This window comes from Giraffa tippelskirchi, chromosome 5 (genome assembly GCF_054371585.1).
Source record: "Giraffa tippelskirchi isolate mGirTip1 chromosome 5, T2T-mGirTip1v1.2.pri, whole genome shotgun sequence".
Lineage (NCBI taxonomy): Eukaryota > Metazoa > Chordata > Mammalia > Artiodactyla > Giraffidae > Giraffa > Giraffa tippelskirchi.
In genome coordinates this window covers 87,507,520-87,533,645 of record NC_137279.1, presented here as the reverse complement: position 1 = coordinate 87,533,645, position 26,126 = coordinate 87,507,520, and positions in this window count along the sequence as shown.

The window sequence follows — 26,126 nt, the reverse complement described above, 5'->3', positions numbered from 1 at the left end:
ACTCCCAGTCTGTAGGTTCTTTTCATTTTGTTTATGGTTTCCTTTGCTGTGCAAACATTTATAAGCTTGATTAGGTCTCATTTGTTTATTTTTGCTTTTATTTCTATTGCTTTGGGATTCTGACCTAAGAAAATATTGCTTGATTCATGTCAGAGAATGTTTTGCTGTCTTCTCTTCTAGGAATTTTGTGGTGTCATGTCTTCTGACTCACTATAGATTATAGATTGGGGGTTCCAATGATCCCTTCATCAGATTGCATTAATTTGCTAGAGTGGCTCACAGAACTCTTACTTGCATCAACTGCGTCAATGTATTAAAGAATATGATACAGGATACAGATGGACAACCAGATACAGAAATACATACGGCAAGATCTGGGAGGCTCTCTAGTGCAGAAACTTCTGTCCCTGTAGAGTTAATGTGCATCCTCCTCTTGGTGTTCCAGCTTCCAATCTGGAAGCTTCCTAGACCCCATGCTTTTGGGAGTTTGTGGAGGTGTCCCTTTCTGATGGATGGAGCTGAAAATTCCAAGTTTTTAATTATGGCTTGGTCTTTCTTGTGACCAGCCACAAATCTAGTAGTCATGCAGGAGCCCATTCAGCGTCACTTTCTTAGAACAGAAGATTCTCCTAGTGCTCTTATCACTTAGGAAATTAAAAGGGTTTTAGGAGTTCTGTGCCAGGACTCAGGGACAGAGACCAGTATATATATTTTCTCTTTTCTCTTTTCTCACAGCCCACCACCCCTGGTCTCTGGTCACTGACCCCTTCCATCAAAATGATTCAGAAGTTCAAAAGTACAAGTTCACATTACTGGAATCCAAAGTAGTCATTAAAAATCATTCCTGTCCATCATCATGTTGTATGAGACTGTCTCCCGGGGCAAGACCACTCAGGTTTGCAGGCTTTCATTCCATCTTGTCAAGTTCCAAAAGCAGGTATGCTCTCAGCAAACATATGGCTTCACCCTTTCAGGCATCTTACATAATTGAGCTGAGGCAATACCATGTCTTGCTCTGAGCCTCTTTCAAGATGTTGATGTAATATGGGAATTTTTCCTTATTACATAATTCATTTATTCATTACTTTATGGTTAACTGCTATTATTCCTCCTCTCTATTTACACGCAAACTCTTTTACCTTTGGAAGAGATATTAGACTGTGCTGGTCTGTACTGCAGGCAGTAGTACTAGTCTAGCATGTACCTCCCCATCAGTCCACTTCTATTCAGATGAGGTAAGTTTACATAGGTGCAGAACTAGTGGGCTGTCTTAACTACCAAGTGATATAACTGCCTTCACTGTTAGCCCCAATTTTGTCAGTGGGTTGAAGACACATCTTGCCCCAATAGGCTCTTAGTAATTATGACATAAAGATGAGAAACACAGTTGTACTTTTTGGTTAGGATTATGCCTATTTTCCGCTCTAGCTGTAGCCCTGGTTCTGTGACCATTGCATCAGTAAGGGAGACAAAAAAATTGAGGTGATGTGGGGAAGAAAGAATGACTAGCATCCTTCCACACCCCAGTCCCCCAGATCCACCAGTAAAACAGAGAAATACATCTAGCAGGGAGACTCCTTTAGTCCCTATTATTTTGAGTGTAAGCCCCCTCTGACTCTCATTTCAGTTCCGTTCAGTCTGTCAGTCATGTCCGACTCTTTGTGACCCCATGGACTGCAGCATGACAGGCTTTCCTGTCCATCACCAACTCCCTGAGCTTGTTCAAACTCATGGCCATTGAGTCAGTGATGCCATCCAACCATCTCATCCTCTGTCATCCCCTTCTCCTCCTGCCTTTAAACTTTCCCAGCATCAGGGTCTTTGCCAATGAGTCAGTTCTTCGCATCAGTTAGCCAAAGTATTGGAATTTCAGCTTCAGCATCAGTCCTTCCAATGAATATTCAGGACTGATTTTCTTTATGATTGACTGGTTTGATCTCCTTGCAGTCCAAGGGACTCGCAAGAGCCTTCTCCAACACCACAGTTCAAAGCATCAATTCTTCAGTTCTCAGCTTTCTTTATGGTCCAACTCTCACATCCATACATGACTACTGGAAAAACCATAGCTTTGACTAGATGGGCCTATGTTGGCAAAGTAATCTCTGGTTTTTAATATGCTGTCTAGGTTGGTCATAGCTTTTCTCCCAAGGAGCAAACATCTTTTAATTTCATGGCAGCAGTCACCATCTGCAGTGATTTTGGAGCCCAAGAAAATAGAGTCTCTCACTGTTTCCATTGTTTTCCCATCTATTTGCCATGAAGTGATGGGACTGGATGCTATGATGTTAGTTTTTTGAATGTTGAGTTTTAAGCCAACTTTTTCACTCTCCTCTTTCACTTTTATCAAGAGGCTCTAGTTCTTCTTCGCTTTCTGCCATAAGGCTGGTGTCATCTGGATATCTGAGGTTGTTGATATTTTTCCTGGCAATTTTGATTCCAGGTTGTGCTTCACCCAGCTCGGCATTTTGCATGATATACTCTGCATATAAGTTAAATAAGCAGGGTGACAACATATAGCCTTGACATACTCCTTTCCCAATTTTGAACCAGTCTGTTGTTCCATGTTCAGTTCTAACTGTTGCTTCTTGACCTGCATACAGATTTCTCAGGAGGCAGGTAAGGTGGTCTAGTATTTCCATCTCTTGAAGAATTTTCGACAGTTTGTTGTGATCCACAGAGTTGAAGGCTTTAATATAGTCAATGAAGCCGAAGTTTTTTCTGGAATTCTCTTGCTTTTTCTATGGTCCAAGGGATGTTGGCAATTTGATTTCTGGTTCCTCTGCCTTTTCTAAATCCAGCTTGAACATCTGAAAGTTCTCGGTTCATGTACTGTTGAAGACTTGCTTGGAGAATTTTGCGCATTATTTTGCTAGTGTGTGAGATGAGTGCAATTGTGTGGTAGTTTGAACATTCTTTGGCATTTCCCTTCTTTGAGATTGGAAGGAAAACTGATCTTTTCTAGTCCTGTGGCCACCGCTGAGTTTTCCAAATTTGCTGGCATATTGAGTGCAGCACTTTCAAAGCATCATCTTTTAGGATTTGAAATAGCTCAGCTGGAATTCCATCCCCTCCACTAGCTTTGTTCCTAGTGATGCTTCCTAAGGCCCACTTGACTTTGCACTCCAGGATGTCTGGCTCTAGGTGAGTGATCACACCATCGTGGTTATCTGGGTCCTGAAGATCTTTTTTGTACAGTTCTTCTGTGGATTCTTGCCACCTCTTCTTAATATCTTCTGCTTCTATTAGGTCCATACTGTTTCTGTCCTTTATTGTGCCCATCTTTGCATGAAATGTTCCCTTAGTATCTCTAATTTTCTTGACGAGATCTCTAGTCTTTCCCATTCTATTGATTCTATTTAGCATGTCTAATTAACATTGCTTGAAGGGTGGATGTACATGGTTCCTGTTTTACAATATTAGATAGGGAAAATATTCCCCAGTCAGATCCAGTGTCCATCCCCATAATACAATCAGGTAGAAGACATAACCACTTCACATAAAACCTGTTCAAACATACCAATTCTCCTGCCGACTAGTACTGTAATTCCATAAATGTTTACACTCCTAACTGTAGCCTCCACTAGGAGTTCGTCAACAGATTTTGATTTTTCAGTACTAGGTAAAGGAAGTGCTCCCCAGCCAGACATACTATCCATTTCCAGGAAACATTCACATAAAGGAGACACAGCTTTACATGAATCTTGTTTGAACAGTCCCACTTTTATACTCTTACTGGTGTGCTCACATGTTCAATCCCTCAGTCAGGAAGATCCCCTGGAGGAAGGCATGGCAACCCACTCCAGTGCTCTTGTCTGGAGAATCCCATGGAGAGAGATAGGGTCCCATAGATTTGGACACAGCCGAAGCAATTTAGCATGCAATCTAACTGAAGATGTCATGGTTTCACCAATAGGTTTTGGTATCATAGTGCATGAGGAATCCTCTATCACCTATATGTGTTTCTGGGTCATATAACACCATCTGTGATTGTTCAATAGTGAACTGTGGGTCCTGTCTCAATGTAAATATGCCCTTCCGCTCAGCAGCATTCAAAACCAAAGACATAGCCCCTAAATTAGCCATTCTCAATATCTATTTTAATAAAGGCTCTTCAGAAAGCTGATGCTACTATGAGACAACCCCTTCACACTATACTCCCTGGTTTCGGTAGGTTGATGGCTTTCCCCTCCCCCCACATTGACTACCTTCTTGCTAACCAGAGGCCTTAGAGGTACTTTATGTTGTCCTGGCATAATTTTTCCCACTGTGGGCAGCTTTGAGGTTAGTGGCTGAAGTTCAGACCAACCCAAGCCTGAGCTTGGATGAACATCAAGTTCTGACCCAGCACTTTTCCTTATTTTAGTTATTACAGATAACGATGACCAAGAGATTGTATGTTTAGTGTGCTTTTTATTATTATGCATTTCCTTGCTTATTAAATAGTCAGCTCTTCAGGAGTCAGATTTATTCCTGTCTCTAAATTCCATTAGTAGAGACTTGAAGTTTAATACCATGGGTGACCAGGTAGCCATCCAGGGATCAAAGGTTCATCAGACACTACCCTCTTTTCCTTTCTCTTCCCAAACCACATGTTTCCATGAGCCAGGGTGGTTCTAGCAAATCCCACTTCACTGACACCAACTATAATTTGGAAAAACCTCGGTTTTTCCCTTCTTATGTTTTTCTTTCCTGTGAGTCTCCTTTATTACTCACACAACACTTCATCCTGTCACCAAATATGTGGAGGTTTTTCTCCATACTAATTCTCAGTCTGTGACACCAGCTGGATGTCCTACAGTTTAACTCACTTCAGATACTACATAATGTCAAACAGAGAATTCCTTGGTGTGGGGGAAAAAAATCTCCACACATTTGGTGACCAGATGTGCTATGTAAGGAGTAAAGGAGACTCATAAGGAAGGAAACATACAGCGGGGAAAAACTGAGATTTTCCCTACATAGAAGAAGAACTAAAGTTTTCCCTTTTTCTCACTTTTATGCTCTCTCACATTTAATGAGAGTTTTCATAACACTGCTATGAAGGAAGGGAGGCAGGATATAGATGGGTCCCAGGCTAAACAGTTTCTCCCCTGTAGACAGATACTCCAAAATAGCAGGAGTGAGAGAGGACCTGGGGCTTGCCCAGATAAGAGATAAAAGACCACATATTCCTCATTCTTGAAGTCAGAGAACCTCCCCAACTATACATGTGCAGAAAGGCTCCCTGGAGGTCAAATAGGGAGGGTCGCCACTCCATAGTAAGTGATGTGATGCCTATCACCCACAGGCCTCTTCACTGGAATTCATCTTGGCTAAGGGATATGCATGCACACAAGGGAGGACCCTGTCATATACCAAATACGGATTCAGAACCAGGCAAAGCAAAATGATTGGCCGATAGAAACTTGGAAGAAACACCCCATAAAAGTGGCTTGAACTACTGCAAGGGTGTGACTTTCTCTCTGAGCCCACCTGTGTGTCTATCCACATGTACTGTACTTGTTTTCCTCCTAATAAACACTTCACTTGTTCCATTACTTTCTGTCTCTTGTGGGAATTCATTTCTACACAGCTGATGGGCCAGGGCCTTGTCACTGGCCACAGGCCCCTGACGGTCTAGTGGCTAGGATTCAGTACTCTCACTGACAAGGCCTGACTTCAATCTCTGGCTGGGAACCAAAACTCCACTGCTCTGAGCTTGAAGCCACTGAAGGCTGAGGCCACCTGAGATAAGATGTGTTAGAGATGTTTTAAAGCGTGTAGAGATGAAGAGAGTGAGCTAAGCAAATTTGACTTGCTTAAGATGGAAGAGTCAATTAATATAAAAAAAGAGCGCATGAGCCTGGTAGTCTCAGGCTGTATCTAGTCTTACCGGGACTATACCTTATAATCTGAGGAAGCAGGAAAGAGTGGAGACCTAAAGACTATAGACACTGGAGTGACAGTATGCCTGGAGGGGTTCAAGAAACATCTGTGGAAGGTAGGTAGAACCCCAAAATACTTTGTGTAAAATGATCACTGAGGTCAAATGACCTCATCTTCTCAATGGTGTCAGGGGTGAAATTATCTGAGGAGGTAAGGGGTAGAGACAGTTTGGGGACACCATGTGAGAAAAACATTGGAAAGTTAAGAGAAAGGTGAGAATATTACCAAAAGAGCAGTGGAGACTTACTTGTGGTTGGATGATACACGTTTCTGGGGGACTAGAATGGCACCATGTTGGCTGACTACTCTAGGAGCTCTAATCTGGCAAGAGCCTAGAGGAGAAAATGGGTATGGGATAAATAAGCAAAGGATAAGGAGGTTTAAGGAGCTATGAATAGCAGTGTGAGGGCACCAGGGGAGTAGATGTGTGTGGGCTGAGAATGTGTTGAGTGTGAAAAGACATCAGAAATGGTTAATGGACTGAATTCTCAGTGGAGAGTCGGAAGTCTATCAGATGAAGTCACATTAACAGAAAATGCATAAATTGGCTTACCTATCCTCAAAATGCCACCATCAGCAACTTGGATTATAGGCTCCCTTGTCCACATCTAGCAGGAAAAGTGTTTATTTCTCACAGAACTCATTAGTGAACAGTAATTGTACTATAGATAAAGAGAATGGGATATGCTTCTTAGTTTGAGCCAACCAGGGCTACTCCTGAAGTTAGAGATAGGATTAATCCTACTTAGACTCTATGGCTGACAAATTCAAGGTTTTGTGAAGTATGCCAAAGGAGATGGGAATGCTGAAGTGGCAACCCTCAAATGTTCTCTACAGAGGATAAGATGACAAAAAATGACAAAAATTTGGAGGGAAGGATGGCATATACTTTTAGCAACTGGAGTAGATGTAGGAGAATTTCTACTCTAAAGGAGTTTTCCTCTGAGTAGTTTCCACTATGTGAGGTCAGATGAGACCTAGGACAGCCCAGAACACAAGGACCCTCCCTTCATATCCCCACAGACCACTGTCAGTGTGGGCTAGTCTCTGATTCTCCTCTCCCTACCAGGAACCGAAGAGACTGTGCCAGTACCTTTCCCCATGATCAGTCTCTGAGGAGGCAGAGCTTTCACACATCTGACCTCAAGGGTCAGTGGGTATCTGGGAGAGTCCTGAGGGGTGGGACTGCCTGGAGTTCACCCTCATCACACCTTATCTGGCTCAGGAGAATCACTATTCATCCACTCATCACTATTTTTGACCTGGGTTTCTCCCTAAAGCAGTTCCTTGGGGGGTGGTGCTATTTCCGTGAGTACACAGTGACATTGACATATTAATCACATCATTCTGGGCAGAGGTGGTGACAATCCTCCAACAGGAAGTTGAAGTTCCCTTTCTGGGTTGAATAACAAAATTTTCTTGGTTCTGAAAAGTCATGTCACTCCTCCTGCATCTCACCCCTGCCCCACCCCACCCCACCCCACTTCCTTTTAAAACTTGACTCTGTCCCTGACTCTTTGCTACCCCATTGCTTAATGTCTTCCATCACATCCTCCTCCCCAGGACTCTAATACTTATGTAATTTAAGGACTTGGCAGCAAGAGACAATGGGCAAAGACTTCTTTGTGGTGTGGACACTGGTGGTGGTGAGGAGGAGGCAAAGGATGTTCTAGAACTAGTTTTCCATAGAGGAGGCACAGTCTCTGGGAAGAAAATTACACATTAAATTTGCAATCTGGAGAGGAAGTAGAGTTTTGAAATGAACTTTAATGGCTTCCAGATTTCACTCTCATAACACTGATGCTAGACAGTTTCTCAAAGAGGCACAGTTGTTTTGATTAACTGTGTAGAAAATGAAGCAGAGTCAATAAACTGTTAGACTAAGAGAATTCAACAAGGTTGTTGGCTGCAAAATGAACACACAAAAATCGATATCATCTACCACATCAGCAATAATCACCTACGAAACTTAAGAGGACATAACCTATTACTCACAATAGAGTAAAAGCGTAAAGTAGCTACAACCAACCATAGAACAAATTCACATAATCTTTGTATGGAGAAATATTTAAAATTACTGAAGGACAAGAGGAGAACTATTAAATGAAGACATCTACATTAGTCACAAATGAAGTAATCTGATAGTATAAAGATCACAGTTTTTCCCAAATCCTCCTACAAAATCAATGCAGCATCAATATACCAACAGGGTGGCTTTATAACTTGACAACTGATTTTCAAATTTACATGAGTACATAAATCTGTGGATAATTAAGGGAATTTTGAAAAAGGAGAGTGAGTAGAGACTCATTATACTTGACATCAAAAGATAATAGAAAGCTGTAATAATAAAATGGTATATTCTATCATTGGTATAGGATAGAAATAGCAGCATAAATTAATGAGTTGCTTAGTAGATAATCTTGGGTAAAGTGACTTACTGTATATTGTAAGAATAAATTTGGATTGTAACTCATATAATTACAAATTTCCAATAGACTAAATATCAAAAAGTAAAAGATTAAACTATAGGCCTAATAGGAGAACATGCAGAACAATGCTTTTGCTCCCTTGGGGTGTGAAAGAATTTTTTTAATAAAAGATCCTAAAAGTACAAAGCATGGAGAGAAAAACAGATAAATCTGAGCAAATGAATATGAAAGATTTCGACAAGGCATTGCATGGACAAAGTTAACATAACAGATAGGGATGAGATATTTCAGCATCTAAAACAAATGAGGGATTAATATTTAGATTCTAGAATATACAAAGACCTTTTCTAAAAAACTGAGATATAATTGACATATGAGGAACTTCCTCAACAATAATCTCTCCAAAAAATAAATAAATAAATAAGCCAACTGGAAACCCAATAGGAAAAATATGGGCAAGGAATGTCATTAATCAATTCACAGAAGGAGAAAACTAGTTGGCTAAAAATTTGAAGAGATGGTGAATCTTACTAGTAATTAGAAAAGTGAAAATAAAACTGAGATATCACTTCACATTTTTGAGTGGGAAACATTAGAAAGTTAGCAAGTTTAACTAAAATATAGAGAAATGGGAATACTCATGTCTTGTTGGTAGAAGTTCAAATAGGTCAGCATATTGGAAAGCAACTGGAAGTCCTTACGTAACTGTGTACTCTGACTCAGCAGTCTTCCTTGCTATATGCCACAGAGAAACGAACAAGTAGGTCTATTAGGAAACTTGTGCCAGGATATTCAAGACAGGATTTTGTGTGATAGTGAGAACTGGATGCAATCCAGATGTCTATCGCTAAAGTATAGATTAATTTATGCTTGATTTACTTATGCTTATGCAACATGGATCTTGTCAAGAAAGTGATAGTGCCACTGACTTTTGTAAGAGTTATTTTATTCACTCTGGAGAAAATGGTATATAGAGATAAGCTACTCTGCACTGTTATTGACTGGTTTCTATAAATCGATATCCTCTATTCCTTTGTTCTCCCCATCTTTGTGGTTTATATCTTTTTAAAATATCATACTATTGATTTACTGAGGGTTGAAGAGAGTGAAATTAGATACACTTATGCAGTCTACCATCCTCATATGTAACCTCTTCTTGCTGCTTTAGTCCATTCAGGCTGCTATTAACAAAATACCACAGACTTGGTTTGTAAACAGCAGAAATGTATCACTTACAGTTCTGGAGAGTAGATGATGAAACCATAGAGATGTATATTCTAACATGGATCATTACACAGAAGCCAACTGTCATTATTTTAACATACCTTGGCAAAGACCCTTTGACACAAGGGAAGAAAATTAAATATTAGATTTTCTAATGCAGAGAAAAACACAAACATTCCCTCAAAAGAGGAATTATCTCATATATGCATCCATATCTACATATATCTGAAAAGATACAGAATATGCTAGTATTTATTGCTTATGGGGATAACTGCATGGCTGAAATAAGGTTTTTAGACTTAAATTTTACTCTTTGCCCTTTTAAACTTTGCAATGTGTACATATTATTTATTTAAATAATGAAAAAAATTCCTCTGCTTCAGAGTTTATTGTAGTAGGAAACGGCAGGCCATCTTGCTCACTACAACAACTGAAAAAATAGAATACTTTAAAAATATATATGATATAATATATTTCAGTTCCATATATAATACATACAGTGTGTACATGCTAAGCCGCTTCAGTGTTGTCCGACTCTGTGCGACCCAATGAACTGCAGCCCACCAGGCTCCTCTGTCCGTGGGATTTCCAGGCAAGAACACTGGAGTGGGTTGACACGCTCTCCTCCAGGGGATTTTCCTGACCCAGGGATCGAAACTGCATCTCTTACATTTCTGGCATTGGCAGGTAAGTTCTTTACCACTAGGGCCAACTGGAAAGTCCAGTACATAGAGTATTTTAATATAAATATATGAACCACATGTAGCTTATGTAGTAAACTGTAAATGTAATACTTTAAAAAGTTATCAGAGGGCTGTGAAGCAAAGAGGACTAGATGAACTAAAATTATATAGAGAAATACCACAGGTAAGCTGAGATTGTTAGTTGTTCTCTTCCCTCTGAGAATTTTCTGAGTCTGGGACCAAGGTGAGAATTAGATATCATCTAGGCAGAGTATTAAGAAGCAAAGACAGCACTTTGCCAACAAAGGTCCGTATAGACAGTCAAAGCTATGTTCTTTCCAGTAGTCATGTACAGATGTGAGAGTTGGATCATAAAGAAGGTAGAGCGCCAAAGAATTGATGCTTTTGAACTGTGGTACTGGAGAAGACTCTTGAGAGTTCCTTGGATAGCAAGGAGATCAAACCAATCAATCCTAAAGAAAATCAACCCTGAATACTCATTAGAAGGACTGATGCTGAAGCTGAAACTCCAATACTTTGGCCACCTGATGTGAAGAGCCAAGTTATTGGAAAATACCCTGATGCTGAGAAAGATTGAAGTCAGAAGGAGAAAAGGGCGACAGTCTGTCCATGAACTTGGGCAAATTCTAGGAGATGGTGAGGGACAGAGAGGCCTGGTGTGCTGCAGTCCATGGGGTTGCAAAGAGTCAGACATGACTTGGCGACTGAACAATAACAACAAAGGCAGAGGAACCCTACTAACGGAAAGAAAAACTAGCGGAACTTTTGATGGCCATACTGGTTTGTTGATAGATAAAACTCAATGGAACATCAAACAAATGGCTATTTCCCCACACACAACATTTGTTGAAAACTGGGTTAGCATGGGAGGCTGAGTGCTGAGATGAAAAGGCAGAGTGAGATCTCCTGCAGTGTCTCAGTGCTTGGGAGACAGGGTGCCAGACAGAGTGACCTGCACTAAGTACATATATATGTCAGATTTCACTCTTGAGATCATTGATATCAGAGTTGGACTAAATCTGACTAAAACTGTACCTATCCATCAGTTCAGTTCAGTTCAGTTGCTCAGTCGTGTCCGACTCTTTGCAACCCCATGAACTCCCAGGCCTCCCTGTCCTTCACCAACTCCCGGAGTTACCCAAACTCATGTCCATCGAGTCGGTGATACCATCCAGCCATCTCATCCTCTGTCGTCCCCTTCTCCTGCCTTCAATCTTTCCCAGCATCAGGGTCTTTTCAAATGAGTCAGCTCTTTGCATCAGGTGGCCAAAGTATTGGAGTTTCAGCTTCAACATCAGTCCTTCCAATGAACACCCAGGACCGATCTCCTTTAGGATGGACTGGTTGGATCTCCTTGCAGTCCAAGGGACTCTCAAGAGTCTTCTCCAACACCACAGTTCAAAAGCATCAATTCTTCGGTGCTCAGCTTTCTTTATAGTCCAACTCTCACATTCATACATGACTACTGGAAAAACCATAGCCTTGACTAGACAGACCTTTGTTGACAAAGTGATGTCTCTGCTTTTTAATATGCTGTCTAGGTTGGTCATAACTTTCCTTCCAAGGAGTAAGAGTCTTTTAATTTCATGGCTGCAATCACCATCTGCAGTGATTTTGGAGCCCCAAAAAATAAAGTCAGCTTTTATTTTATGTTTCCACTGTTTCCCCATCTATTTGCCATGAAGTGATGGGACTGGATGCCATGATCTTAGTTTTCTGAATGTTGAGCTTTAAGCCAACTTTTTCACTCTCCTCTTTCACTTTCATCAAGAGGCTCTGTAGTTCTTCTTCACTTTCTGCCATAAGGGTGGTGTCATCTGCATATCTGAGGTTATCGATATTTCTCCTGGCAATCTTGATTCCAGCTTGTGTTTCTTCCAGCCCAGTGTTTCTCATGATGTCCTCTGCATAGAAGTTAAATAAGCAGGGTGACAATATACAGCCTTGACGTACTCCTTTTCCTATTTTGAACCAGTCTGTTGTTCCATGTCCAGTTCTAACTGTTGCTTGCTGACCTGCATACAGGTTTCTCAAGAGGCAGGTCAAATGGTCTGGTATTCCCATCTGTTTCAGAATTTTCCACAGTTTATTGTGATCCACACAGTCAAAGGCTTTGGCATAGTCAATAAAGCAGAAATAGATGTTTTTCTGGAACTCTCTTGCTTTTTCAATGATCCAGGGGATGTACCTATCCATGACCCAGATAAATTCACAATTGGATTAAAGTGATCAACTCTTATCCTCTCTGCCTGACAGAAAAATATAAAGGGGAAAAAAACCCTTTGGGAGAAAACATCTACTTCAGTTTCTATAGTTATGTTATTCAATGTCCATAATACAATAAAAATTAGGAGACATGAAAAAAAAAGGAAAATGTGACCATTAATCAGGAGAAAAAGCAAACAGTAGAAGCAGAAACAAAGGTAAGCCAATTGCCTAAAGTTACAGACAAGAACTTTAAAATAACTATGGTTATTATTTAAAGAAAATACAGAGAAACATGAAAAATAGATGAAAAGATGGAGCATTTCAGGAGAGATGTAAGAATCCATACAGAGGTGCAAATGGACTTATAGAACCAAACTCTCTGGATGGCTTTAACATCAAACTGGACACAACAGAAGATGGGATTAATGAACTTAAAGATAGGTCGATAGAAAATATCCAAATTGAAGCCCACACATACGCAAAACATGGGGAAAAAGAGACTATACCAGAAACATTGCATTTGGTTCCAGTAGGAGAGAAGAAAGATAATGGACAGAAGTGATTTTGAAGAGATAGTGACTGAGAACTTTCCAAAACTGATGAATGACTCTATTTCCAGACTCAAGGAATTCAGCAAATCCCAAGCAGGACAAATACAGAGAAAACCACATCTTGGTTTTTTCTTTAGTTAAATTACTAAGTTTCTGAAAAATCAAACTTCAGTTACTACAAATACAAGTTAAACATAAAAATCATAAAAATAGATAGAAAAAAAAAGGTGTTACTTCTAAAAGAGTACCATATTGAAAGAGGTAATTCTTAGGTAGGTTGATAAGGAGTCCAAATCCCTCAAGGAGAAAAGGACAAGCGTTTTTTTTTCATTGCTTTGTCTTAGTCACATAAGACTTTTTTTTCTTTAAGCCCAGAGCTAAAGATTACACAACAAAACAACTCATCTTGCTCAAGGTATGTTTTTCCTTATAAGCTCTGTACTAACAATTATATAACAATCTGCTTCTTAACAAGAACCTTCTGACTAATCTTATTATATTAAGAGGTATGTTGTGGAGGTGGGTCTTATAAGATCTTTCTGTTGTTAGTTCTAATCTTGTTAATTAAGATGCATGTTATGGGAATGGGTCTGGTAAAAGTATATAAAAGGCCTTGATAAGACTGGCAAGGGGGGCACTCTCTGTCCCCCTTCTGATGTCCATGTCAGAAGCTTTCTCTGCCCTTTTTCACTGTAATAAAACTTCTGCCAACAAAAGCTGTGAGTGATCAAGCCTGGTCCTTGGTCCCAAAGCTAAATCTTCTTCAGAGATCACGATTCCGACACCGTTCATTGTTAGCTATCAGTATGAATGATGTCTGGTTTTCCAACAGAAACCATGGAAGACATGTAACAGCATGTTCAAAATGCTGAAAAATAGAAGAAACACCTACTTTCTGAGAATTATATGATCAGTGAAAGCATCCCTAATATGAAAGCAAAATAAAGACATTTTCAGACGAAACAAAAGCTGTACATTTCCAGCTGACTAAGAGGAGTGTTTTGGATGAAGTAAAATGTCTCCACATAGAAACAGGTATATATAAGGAAAAAAATGAAAACTGGCAAACTGATGCATGTAAATATGAAATAACATAGCCTATTTTAAGTGACAATGATAACCATGTTTTGTGGTGGTTATAACCTAGGATGAAGTAAAATATATGACAAAAATAACACAAATGGCAGGAAGGTAAGTAGAACTGAACTGTTACAAGATTCCTGTGTAGTTCATAAAGTAGTTGTAAATATACTAATTTAAGTTAAGCTAAAAGAAACCAAGGATGCCTATTGTAATCTCTAGGATAACCACTAAAAGAATACTCCTAAAAGCAATAACCACAAAGTTAATAGAGGAGATAAAATTGAATAACAAAACATACAATTAACATAAGAGAAGACAGAAAAGAATAATAAGGAAATAAATAACATACGGAGCAAGTAGAAAACAAAAAGATAAACTTAACTGTATGAGTAACCACAATAAATGTAGATAGACTGTATACTCCAGTTAGAAAGCAAAAGTTGTCAGACTGGATCAATAAACAAACCTAAGACTCAACTATGTGCTCTTTACAATACACAAAATACACTTCAGGTATTAAGACACAGATTGGTTGAAAGTAAAAGGACAGAAAATGATATACCATGCAGACATTAACCGAAAGAAGACTGGCGTGCCAATATCATCTAAAACTGGGGAAAATACCCATATATACATTATTAGGAGAATGGATTTTAAAAATGTGATATATAATGGAATACTCATAGCAACAAAATAACCATATACTGATATCCTCAACAATATGATTGTTTTTAATAATCATTATGTGAGAGAAGCTATACACAAAAGAGAACTTACCCTGTGCTTTCATATATATGAAATTTCAAGAACTGTGATAAATATCAGAATAGTGTCTCCCTCTGGTGGGGAGTACAGATTGAGAAGGAGCAGGAGAGAACCACCTAGAATGCTGGAAATATTCTATATCTTAACTTGAGTGGTGATTGCACAGGTGTATGAATATATAAAAACTCACCAAGCTCTAAGTTTAATATTAGTGCACCTTAAATCTCAATAAGAAGGAAAAATGAACAAAATGAAATTCCTTAAAAATTACAAATTCATATTTCTTTTCACTTAGCAATTCTTCCATGAATTTATTCTCTGGATACAGCTGCACATTTTCAAAATGATACTTGTACAGGTTATTCAAGTAGCGTAATAGTAACAGATTGGAAACAACCTAAATGTTCATTCATAGAGTATTGGTGAAATAAATTATAAACATCTACATGGTAGAATACTATGCAGCTACAAAAAGGAATGAAGAAGATTATTTAAATTAATAAGGCAGGTGTAGAAGAAAATATGTATAGTATAGTATCATTTGTATAAAAGGGGAGTATAGATATTAGGTAAACAGACGTGTTTAGGCTGTTCCTGGTTGGTTCTCATTATCCCTCACTTCTTATCATGGCACCTGACTCCTCATGCATGAAGCCACAAAATCTTCAGTGTGTGCATCCATGACCCTCTAAGGCGCTGTGTGGGAAAGTCCGAACATGTAGCAGGCTCTCTGCAAGAGTGAGATGTTTGAAACAATTGTATCAGATACTGGTACAGGATCTACTATAAACTTTTCTTAACAGGCAGTCTTTATTCAAGCCATTTGAAAGGTTGACTAACCTTAGTATGTATATGAATGACTTCAGATTTGTCTTGCATTTGCAACAGAAATAGAATGATTCATCATAGTTTAATTTCTCCAAAATTCTAATACAATGCAACATTTGTCCCTTTTGTTTGTTTTGATAACATATCTTATACAGACCCAAAGGGCTGAATCAAATGGGAACTACATATCTTTGTAGATTATTTTAGCTTGATTCTAACTGAAATGAAATATCTTGTCTGGCACTATATAATCAGTTAATCCAGGATGACAAGTCTACAGAATGGGATTAAAATAGCCCAGAGTGAAAGGTAGTATGTTATGTAAGTTGGTCATCAATTTTTAAAGTGTACAAGCATGGTTTCTGAGCTGCTGGGATAAGAATATTTGAACACACTCACAAAACTCTATTCCTCTACACAGTGAGTACTTCTGACAGAGACGTGTGGTTTGTTCCCCCAACACTGACCAGTTCTCTGACACCAGCCGGGTGTCCTAAATTCAATTGAATTCTGACACTATCAACCTGGGGTTAGCACAGACAGGTTAAGGGCTCAGTCCCACAAGATTGCCGTCCTCTGTTTCACATACCTATTCCAAGTCCAGGTTGTCACCTGTGGGTCTAATCAACCAGTTATAAATTAAAAGTTCTCATGACTCCCTTCTCAAGTTTGAGAATTTGCTAGAATTACTCACTGAATTCAGGGAAACAGGTTGCTTACTGGACTATGGATTTATTATTAAAGGATGCAACTCAGAAACAGCCAGGTGGAAGAAGTACATAGGGCAAGAGATGCAGGAATGGACTTGCAGTTTGATACTCTCTCCAGGTACGCCACCTTCCTAGTACCCTCCATGTGTTCATCAGCTTGAAAGGCTTTCTGAACCTCTCTAGTTAAGCTCATCTAATAAGCTTGACTGTAGCTTGATTTTTTTGATTTGAAGTATAGTTGATTTACAATGTTGAATTGGTTTCTGGTATATAGCAAAGTAATTGAGTTATACATTTACATATGTATATATTCTTTCTCATACTCTTTTCCATTATGATTTATTACAGGATACTGAGAATAGTTCCTGTGTTACACAGTAGGGACTTGTTATTTATTTTATATGTTGTAGTTTGTATCTGCTAATCCCAAACTCCTCATTTACCCCTTCTCCACTCCCTTTCCCCTCTGGTAACCATTAAGTTTTCTGTGTCTGTGAGTCTATTTCTGTTTCATAAATAGGTTCATTTGTGTCATATTTTAGGTTCCACATATAAAAGATGCGCTGCATGCTAAGTCATTTCAGTCATGTCTGACTCTTTGCGACCCTCTGGACTGTCGCCTGCCAGGGTCCTTTGTGCATGTGATTCTTCATGCAAGAACACCGGAGTGGGTTGCCATATCATTCTCCAGGGAATCTCCCTGACCCGGGGATTGAATCCACGTCTCTTAAGTCTCCTGCATTGGTAGGCGGGTTCTTTACCACTAGCGCCACCCCAAAAGTGTTAGTTGCTCAGTCTGGTAAGATATATCATACGATATTTATCTTTCTCTTTCCAACTTACTTCACTTAGCATGATAATCTCTAGGTTCATCCATGTTGCTATCAATGGCATTATTTCATTCTTTTTAATGGCTGAGTAGTATTCCATTGTGAATATATACTGTATCTTCCAAATTCATTCAGCTGTCGATGGAGGTTTAGGTTGCTTCCATGTATTGGCTCTTGTAAACAGCTGGGCATGCTTGATTATTAACTCAGTTTCCAATCCTCTCCAAAAGATGGCAGTGGGGAAATGGTAGGGGGCTGAAATGTTCAGGCTTCTAATCACAATGTTCTTTCTAAGTACCAGGTCCCACCCTGAAGCTATTCAGGAGCCCACCAAAAGTTGCCTCAATAGAACATAAGATGCTCCTATTATCCAGGAAATTCCAAGGGATTTAGGAGTTCTGTGACAGGAACCAGGTCAAAGGCCAAGTCCTAGAACAAAAGATGCTCCCAAGAAATTAAAAAGGTTTTTAGGCGCTTTGGCCAGTAGCCTGGAATGAAGACCAAAATATATATTTCTTGTTATAACACACTATTGCAGAAACTATATGGAGTCTCTCAGACACTTGGCATAAGGAGACTGGGAATCTTTATTTTACAAGTCTTAGCACTAGTTATTAAGCCGGACAGACACCATCCCCTTCTCCCACTTTTGGAGGAAGGGCGGAGAAGGGGTCCAGGCAGCCATAATTCTCAAGAGAAACAAAGGCAAAGTCAAACACCCAGTTGCTAGGTTGATCAGCACCTGAGGGGAGGCTGTGAAGATTAAAGATGACCTTCAAGTAATTCCAAAATGCTACCCCCATTGAGAATCACTGATTTATGCTTTTTGGGGAAGTGGGGCACACCTCATGGCCTGCAGGATCTTAGTTTGCTGAGCAGGGAACAAACCCAGGCACTGGCAGTGAAAGTACTGAGTACAAGCCATTGGGCCTCCAGGGAGTTCCGATTTATACTTTAAAAAATTAATTTTTGTACTGAAACACGCACAATATTTTAGACATGTTCTAAATCTTGAAAGGTTATATTAGCACAGACACAGCATTAATAATTATGAAACTTTCCCCCATTTTGAAATACTAAAAATAGTTAAAATTAGAGTTCTAGGAAGTCCAGTAATTTTACCATTTTTGGTCTTTCCACTGGTGGCTGTCACCAGCTGCTTCATAGGGAAGTCCAGAACCACTCAATATACTTACCCAGCTTGCAAAATCAGGGATGTTATTCATCTGTATTTCTTGTAAAATAAGAATGTATTCTGTATAATTACTAACTGGTTAATTTTACTTGTAAGCCAATAAATAAAATGAATAAACAAACGTGATGTGATGACACATTAATTAAATGTTTGGGAAATCAAATCCTAATCTCTATGACAGATGATAATAGTCTCTACTATGCTAATAAGGAAGGAGATGCAGTATTTCATCGAAGTTAGTTATCTTCTTCAGCTGCCTGATTCTACCCTGTGTACAACTAGCTAAAGAATTTGATGCTCTGGTCTTTCCCTCTATACTCTGGTCCCATTAGTTCTCAGGTACCACCAGCATCCAGTCCCCTACCTGTGGCAGAGTAAGAGACCAGCATAGGAGTGGGACTTGGTGGAAATGCCAGAAACACTGTTGGCTCTCCACCTCTCCCCCACCCAAACCCATTTGCACCCTGCAGCATTGAGGCAGATGGCCATAGGCTGAAGAGGTTGCCCTGCAGTAGCCTGGAAGGAGCAGAGATTAGGTTTGGCCAAGTGGCAGGAAATCCAACAGGATGCTCTGGCGAGATGCATGTCCTGTTCAGCTCCTGCCTGCAAAGAATAGATTGCGAAGAAACAGTCGACTTTTACCCGACAGGCAAAGGGAAAAAAAGCAATCAATCGGGCATGGTGGCCAGCTGGCCACCTGAATGGGAGGTACAGCATGGGTGTTCCAGAGTTCTTTGGCTGCTTGGTCAAGGCCCAGAACAATGGAAATGTTGATGGCAGAGTATCAGGAACTTAGTAGTAATAAAGAAGAAAAATGGATAACAAAACCAAGACAAACTCTAGCTAGGAAGTTTGAGAAAGAAGTCTTAATAACTAATGCGCAAGTATATACCAGGAAACCCAACTTACCTCTTGTACCAGGATCAGGTACGAAATTATGGGGCCCAGCACAAAATGAAAATGTGAGCCCCCTGTTCAGAAAGCAGCAAGAAAAATGTTGTTAGAGGTAGTGAAACGTAACACTTTTTCCTTTTTTTCTGTGGTCTGTCTCATGACTTGTTATGGTGTTTTTTACTTGCTATTTAATGTCTATGTAAAGAAAAATTAAGAATTTAAATAGCATGAATTTTACTTATTAACTTTATATACTGACCAAGTTCTCACTATTGTCCATCCCTTATCCTCTGCTTCATCTTGACCTAACTTTAGTCAGGTTTCTCTACTCCCAACAGGCCCTTAAACTTTGGACTGCAGCAGCAGCCCCTGATGAGCATACAGAATATGTTCCTTCACCAACTTATCCTGAGAATCGGGGTAGACAGGGAGACACATTTCCTAGGAAACTGCTCTGATCCTGCCATCTATTCACACTCCCTTGATTCCTCAACTTCCCCTTAAAAGTTTCTGTTGCTGCTGCTGCTGCTGCTAAGTCGCTTCAGTCGTGTCCGACTCTTTGCGACCCTATAGACGGCAGCCCACCAGGCTCCGCCGTCCCTAGGATTCTCCAGGCAAGAATACTGGAGTGGGTTGCCATTTCCTTCTCCAGTGCATGAAAGGGAAAAGTGAAAGTGAAGTCGCTCAGTCGTGTCTGACTCTTAGCGACCCCATGGACTGCAGCCTACCAGGCTCCTCCATCCATGGGATTTTCCAGGCAAGAGTACTGGAGTGGGGTGCCATTGCCTTCTCCGAAAGTTTCTGCTAAGCTCTGCTTACTCCTCCCTCTGAAAGAAACACCTTTTTTCTATTTAATTTTGAGATGCTTGCAGATTTCTGAGATTGGAACATTCTCCCTTTTCTCTTGGAAAAGTCTTTGCTTATCTAAGTCTGCATTTGTTTTTATTTGACAATGCAAATATAAAAGCATTTAATTCATATGCTGATCACCATATTTCATAGCTCCTATGTACACATAAACTTTTGTCCCTACGGAATAGTGGAAATGCTGCGCAGAACTAACTCAGCTGTATTTGTTTTATTTCTTGATATACACACGTGTGTGTGCTCAGTCACTTCAGTTGTGTCTGACTCTGCGACCCTATGACTATAGCCCCCCAGGCTCCTCTGTCCACGGGATTCACCAGGCAGGAATACTAGAGTGGGTTGCCATTTCCTTTTCCAGGGGATCTTCCTGACCCAGGGATTGAATCCATGTCTCTTAAGTCTCCTGTATTGGCAGGTGGGTTCTTTACCACTAGTGCCACCTGAGAAGTCCTGATACACACATAGTACCAACATTTTCTTTGGCTTGCGGATAAGTAAGGACTGAAAGGAAAAAGAACTATGAGTTGTTCTATCTTTTTCTTTCTGTCATTGTTTTCAGCATAGTTCAGTTCAGTTCAGTCGCTCAGTCATGTCCGACTCTTTGCAACCCCATGAACTGCAGCATGCCAGGCCTCCCTGTCCATCACCAACTCCCGGAGTTACCCAAACTCATGTCCGTTGAGTCGGTGGTGCCATCCAGCCATCTCATCCTCTGTCGTCCCCTTCTCCTCCTGCCCTCAATCTTTCCCAGCATCAGGGTCTTTTCAAATGGGTCAGCTCTTTGCATCAGGTGGCCAAAGTATTGGAGTTTCAGCTTCAACATCAGTCCTTCCAGTGAACACCCAGGACTGACCTCCTTTAGGATGGACTGGTGGGATCTCCTTGCAGTCCAAGGGACTCTCAAGAGTCTTCTCCAACACCACAGTTCAAAAGCATCAATTCTTTGGTGCTCAGCTTTCTTTATAGTCCAACTCTCACATCCATACGTGACTACTGGAAAAACCATAGCCTTGACTAGACAGACCTTTGTTGGCAAAGTAATGTCTCTGCTTTTTAATATGCTGTCTAAGTTGGTCATAACTTTCCTTCCAAGGAGTAAGCATCTTTTAATTTCGTGGCTGGAATCACCATCTGTAGTGATTTTGGAGCCCCCCAAAATAAAGTCAGCCACTATTTCCACTGTTTCCCCATCTATTTGCCATGAAGTGATAGGACCGGATGCCACGATCTTAGTTTTCTGAATGTTGAGCTTTAAGGGAAATGATATCAAAAAAGATATGATAGGATTCCCTGGTCATTTGTTTTTCTTAGTATGTCGCTGCCTTTTTGTATTTGAAGCAAGTTCTGCTTTGAAGGGCAAGTGTGGCCTCTGGGCCAAGCAGGTCAGCTTATTCAGTCATAGAAGCAATGTGCCTACCTTATATTACTCATCTTGGGTCTTCGAACTCCCACTGCATAGTGGGTCCATCCAGAATTCTGTGTTCATCAAGCAAAGTAAATGCTATTAACATATACAGATGGGTGACAAGGCAGGTGATAAGAAGTTGCTGATATCTGCTCATTGAGCAGCTCCATTGTTCCATTGGACTCCAGTTATAAAAGGCCCATTCAAAGATAAAATTATTTAAAATTTCAGGAACATTCTTCAGGATCCCTAAAAGTTTCTAATATTTGTTTGAGTGATTCCCAATATTGTTTTCTAGAAGGTGCTGTCTGTCCCTATTAGTGTCCTTCCCTGGTTGTCTGTGGTTAGGATTCAGCATTTTCACTGACTTGGCCTGTCAGGGAAGTTAGTTTTCTTTCTGATCACCTGCATTCTACTGTAGCTTCCGCAGCTGAGTGTTTATGATGCTTGCTTGCCCACACCCCAAGTCATCCTGTCCTGAGGTATATACTTCTGAAGGGAACAAGGTGACAGTGAAGAGTGAAAACTCCCTCTATGCAGATACAAACTCCCTTACATGCGCCTCACCCCATTGGGAATTACTAATTTCTGTGGCTTCTTGTCCCCCACCCTCAGTGCACAATATAAGTAATTTCTACATAAAACAAGTGAGTTAATTCAAATGACTTACAACTGTGTTAAGGTTTGATTGACATAGGCACCATTTTAGTAACAAGTGTAATTTTCCCTCCAGTTCATTGAAACCCTAAGAGCAGTTCCATTCAGAGATGTAGAGATCCCAGGTCATTTTACCAGATCCACTGCAGTTTCCACTGGTGGCAGCAGCTGGGTGTTCCAAATTGCCCTACTAGGAAGTTGAAGCCATCTATTATGCTTCTGTGTGTATTTTAGGAACAGAAAACCACACTTTATCCATTGGGTCTTTTGTAAAAATAAGAACACATTTCTGTATGGTAATTGGCTAGTTACCTTTATCTGTAAGACAGAAATTATAATAAAAAGATCAAAGATAATCTTATTAAAATGGCAAGTTACATGACAGCAGTCCTTAGCTCACAAGAGACGTCACCCACAAGTGTCAAAGTTGACTTCAGAATCACCTGAAAGAAGTTTGAGAGGCTTGAAGATTTCACATGCCACTCCATAATCTGAAAATCCTGGAGTTCAGCATTGGCAGGCAAAAATCAAGAGCCATGTGGTCACTTGCAGATCCCAAAGATTGTGTGCAAGCAAGCCTTGGCTATTAAAGAAGTCATGGAAGCCTCAACAGCAATAAAATATTGGTGGCCAGAAAGAAAAGCTAGCTTCCACTAAAGGGGAATTGAACCCAGGCTGTGATGGTGAAAGCCCCAGGTCCTAGCCACTAGACTATCAGAGATCTTGGTCAAGAGGCTGAAGGCAGCACTTTGTGGGAAAAGATCTTACAAATGATTCAGACACATATTGGAAAACTTTCAGGGAAGTCTGAAGAATGCTTTGAAGTGGTGTGTGTGGTGGTACTGCGGTGACCACCACCTGGGTCATAGAATGGAAGGGAACTTTAGTGGCAGAAAAGTTGGAAGAAAGATTGTGATCAGTCAAGCCAAGCAAGAAAAGGATAATTTTTCCTACAACACTTTTATCACTGACATTCTGACCACAGAGGTTTCTCTCTCTTTCTCTCTCTCTCTCTTTATTTCTTCCTTCCTTCCTTCCCTCCCTCCCTCTCTCCCTTACATTCCTAAAATCTGTATGTCTCTCTTGCTTCTGTAGTTTCCCCATATTTGACTGAGGAAAACATGTCCTTTTTCCCCTACTCTCCCCCTACAAGGATGATATTCCTGGTCTTTTCCAAATTTCAGTCAGTTAGGTTCAGTTGCTCAGTTGTTTCAACTCTTTGCAACCCCATGGACTGCAGCATGCCAGGCTTCCCTGTCCATCATCAACTTTCAGAGCCTACTCAAATTCATGTCCATCGCATTGGTGATGCCATCCAACCATCTCATCCTCTGTCGTCCCCTTCTCCTCCTGCCTTCAATCTTTGCCAGCATCGGTGTCTTTTCCAATGAGTCAGTTCTTCACGTCAGGGGGCCGAAGTACTGGAGTTTCAACTTCAGCATTAGTCCTTCCAATGAATATTCAGGACTGATTTTCTTTAGCATTGACTGATTGGATCTCTTTGCAGTCCAAGGGACTCTCAAGAGTCTACACCACAGTTTAAAAGCATCAATTCTTTGCTGCTCAGCTTTCTTTATGCTCCAACTCTAACATCCACAAACGACTACTGGAAAAACCGTAGTTTTGACTAGACGGACCATTGTTGGTAAAGTAATGTCTCTGCTTTTTAATATTCTGTCTAGGTTGGTCACAGCTTTTCTTCCAAGGAGCAAGCATCTTTTAATTTTATGGCTGCAGTCACCATCTGCAGTGATTTTGGAGCCCCCCAAAAAAGTCTCTCACTGTTTCCTTTGTTTCCCCATTTATTTGCCATGAAGTGATGGGACCAGATGCCATGATCTTAGTTTTCTGAATATTGAGTTTTAAGTCAACTTTTTCACTTTCCTCTTTCACTTTCCTCAAGAAGCTCTTTAGTTCCTCTTTGCTTTCTGCCATCAGGGTGGTGTCATCTGCTTATCTGAGGTTGTTGATATTTCTCCCAGCAATCTTGATTCCAGCTTGTGCTTCATCCAGCCCAGCATTTCACATGGTGTATTCTGCATGTAAGTTAAATAAGCTGGGTGACAATATACAGCCTTGACACACTCCTTTCCCGATTTGGAACCAGTCTGTTGTTCCATGTCCAGTTCTAACTGTTGCTTCTTGACCTGAATACAGATTTCTCAGGAGGCAGGTCAGGGGGCCTGGTATTCCCATCTCTTGAAAAATTTTCCACAGTTTGTTGTGATCCACACAGTCAAAGGCTTTGGTGTAGTCAATAAAGCAAAAGTAGATGTTTTTCTGGAACTCTCTTGCTTTTTCAATGATCCAGCAGATGTTGGCAATTTGATCTCTGGTTCCTCTGCCTTTTCTAAATCCAGCTTGAACATCTGGAAGTTCATGGTTCAAGTACTGTTGAAGCCTGGCTTGGAGAATGTTGAGCATTACTTTGCTAGCATGTGAGATGAGTGCAATTGTGTGGTAGTTTGAACATTCTTTGGCATTGCCTTTCTTTGGGGATTGGAATGAAAATTGGCCTTTTCCAGTCCTGTGGCCACTGCTGAGTCTTCCGAATCTGCTGGCATATTGAGTGCAGCACTTTCAAAGCATCATCTTTTAGGATTTGAAATAGCTCAAGTGGAATTCCATCACCTCCCCTAGTTTTGTTCGTAGTGATGTTTTCTAAGGCCCACTTGACTTTGCACTCCAGGATGTCTGCCTCTAGGTGAGTAATTACACCATCGTGGTTATATGGGTCATGAAGATCTTTTTTGTACAGTTCTTCTGTGTATTCTTGCCATCTCTTCTTAATATCTTCTGCTTCTCTTAGGTCCATAATGTTTCTGTCCTTTATTGTGCTCATTTTTGCATAAAATATTCCCTTGGTATCTCTAATTTTCTTGAAGAGATCTCTAGTCTTTCCCATTCTATTATTTTCCTGTATTTCTTTGCTTTGATTGCTGAGGAAGTCTTTCTTATTTCTCCTTGCTCTTCTATGGAACTCTGCATTCAAATGGGTATATCTTTCCTTTTCTCCTTTGCCTTTAGCTTCTCTTCTTTTCTCAGCTATTTGTAAGGCCTCCTCAGACAATCATTTTGTCTTTTTGCATTTCTTTTTCTTGGGGATGGTCTCGATCACTGCCTCCTGTACCATGTCACGAACCTCTGTCCATAGTTCTTCAGGCGCTCTGTCTATCAGATCTAATCCTTTGAATCTATTTGTCACTTCCACTGTATAATCAATCATAAGGCATTTGACTTAGGTCATACCTGAGTGGTCTGGTGGTTTTCCCTACTTTCTTCAATTTAACTCTGAGTTTGCCAAATTTACCCTTCCCCAGTGCAGAGGGTCAATGGGACACGCCCTCCTGGAGTTGCACCCTCCTCTAGACCCGGGAACAACCTGCACAAATGCCTGAATTCTGATTAGGCCTCTTCTCCCATCAGGACTATTGAGGTGGATTAGGCCTCCAGTGTGTGCAGGCAAATATGCACAGATGGCCAAAGGAAGGCTGTTTGCAGGGGTCTGAGAAGAGCTTGGACATGGGAGGTGAGGTTTGCCCTTTCAGTACAGAAAGGAGCTAGAGTGAATAGAGAGTCCTCCCTGTGTCACCATGCTCAGGCACAGAACTATGAGAAGTTCCATAATTCTAAATCCAAAACTGGCCTCATAGATCCTTAAGAGAATATTTTTGTCAAAGTAGGAAGGAAGATCTTATTTTATTTCACAGTTTACTAGCTTAATTTATAAGTTTAAAATATTTAGATATAAGTATGTGGGCCTCCATCTGTACTCATTCACATAGCTGCAGATATTAGGGCATGCTGATGTCTGTGACTTTCCAGGCTCACCCATGTATCAGGCTGTC